This window comes from Cimex lectularius, unplaced genomic scaffold (genome assembly GCF_000648675.2).
Source record: "Cimex lectularius strain Harlan isolate CLEC.00 unplaced genomic scaffold, Clec_2.1 scaffold47, whole genome shotgun sequence".
Taxonomy (NCBI): Eukaryota; Metazoa; Arthropoda; class Insecta; order Hemiptera; family Cimicidae; genus Cimex; species Cimex lectularius.
This window is the reverse complement of record NW_019392686.1, coordinates 1,056,138-1,058,296: the sequence shown is the minus strand read 5'-3', so window position 1 is coordinate 1,058,296 and position 2,159 is coordinate 1,056,138.

The window sequence follows — 2,159 nt, the reverse complement described above, 5'->3', positions numbered from 1 at the left end:
ATGTATTATTGGGTTGTCCGGAAAATAATGCAGGATTTTGGTATTAAACAAAAAAAAAGAAACTAGTTACTTTAAAGCAATGTTCTTTAATCAAGTCTGAGTAGAATTCAGAATTTTTAGAATTGATAAAGTCAATAAATGCATTTTCCAGTTCCGTTTGATTTTTGAATATTATGTGTTGTAAGTAGTGGTCCAGGTGTCTAAAAAAATGGTAGTCAGTAGGCGAGAGGTCCGGAGAGTAGGGTGGGTGAGGCAAAGTTTCATAGCCAAGCTCCAATAATTTTTGTGACGTTACACGTGACACATGTGGTCGAGCGTTGTCATGCAACAAAATGGGCCCTTTCCGATTGACCAAAGAGGGCTTCATTACTGCCAATTTCTGATGCATGGTATTAATTTGGTTACAGTATGATTCAGCATTGATGGTTTCGCCAGGATTTAAGAAGCTGTAGTGTATTAAACCAAATGAAGCCCACCATACCGTAACCATTACCTTTTTTTGATGAGTTGGGGGCTTTGGAAAATGTATTGGAGCTTCTCCTTTGTCGAGCCACTGTCCAGAATCCACTTTTCGTCACATGTAACAATTCTGGCCAGAAATGGGTCATTTTTGTTTCGACAAAGAAGTGATGCACAAACATCAAAGCGCTGATTTTTTTGGCGATCGTTTAATGAGTGTGGAACCCAATTTTCGAGTTTTTTCACTTTTCCAATCGCCTTGAGGTGGTCAGCGACGGTCGTTTTACTGACTTTGAGTTGCTCTGCAAGTTCTCGAACAGTTGTTTTGGGGTTTTCTTCCACCACTGATCGCAGAACATCATCATTAAGAGAGGAAGGCCTTCCACGACCTTCTTCATCTTCAAGGCTGAAATCTCCCTCCCGAAATTTTTTAAACCACCTTTGCACAGTGCACTCATTAACACAACCCTCGCCCCAGACTTGGTTAATGTTTCTAGCCGTTTGGGCTCCGCTTCGGCCGAGTTTAAACTCGTAAAAGAAAATCGTACGAAATTCTCGCTTTGACATTATAAGGATGACTGAATTATTTCCAAGTAGCGGAATGCTACAGAGGTAAACAAACAATATCATTTGGAAGAGGATTAATAAGTGTTGACATTCATACAAATGAGTAATCCTGTAAACGTAAACAGAATATTTTATATAGATTTTTTTTAATGAAAACTTAAAATCCTGCATTATTTTCCGGACAACCCAATAATTTATAATTCACTTGAACAAATAAGTGGCTCCTATTATTATGGCCAAATATATCAATAAAACTTCAATTATAAATCAATACCTAACTAGTAATTAATTAATAATTAACATTAATTAATTGTAATGCTAATATAAATCCCCCGTTAGCTAGCCAATATAATAATAATAAAATAAAATATACTGTTACTTAGCGTTTCTCGTAAATTTTGGTATGCGTATTCTCGCTATGTCAAATGTGGTAATTTGAAATTAGAAAAAATAGCTGAAATGTAACAAAATGATAATAAACCTGATGACAACCAAAACTCTTCTTCCTGTTGAAAGGTAAAATTCTAATGAGAAAATTCCAATAGCATGTTGCGATCCCTGATTTGCAAGTTTTGTGATGTGATACGCTTCCGCTCGATGGACACAGGCTTGTGTCAACATCTTCCTGAAGTAGTTCCTTAGTCATTGAGAAAGAGGACAGATCTGACTTGGTCCAGCCCCTATCAGGCCATATTTTAATTATGTCCAGCCACTATACGGTCATACCTTATTAGGTCGAGCTACTACCAGGTCATTCCTGACTAGGTCCGGTCACTCTCCGGTTCTACCTAACTAGGTCCAGCCACTCTCCGGTTCTACCTAACTAGGTCCAGCCACCATCAGGTCATACCTGACTAACTTCAGCCACGGTCGAGTCATACTTGATACATAGTTCCGCTACTATCCGGTCATGTGTGACTAATGGTATGTTCTATCAGGGAACAAATTATCCTCTTAACCCTTTCAGGTCGGTTAGCGCTAGTCGTTTCCAAGTGAGGTACTAGTGGGAGAGTGATATCGAGCTCTACTCTCTTCACTTTCAGATTCAATTTCAAATAGCAGTGTGCTGAGCTATTATTTTTTAGTAGTAGTGAGAGTGGGAAATTTAAAAGATATAACGACATTGTTACCGT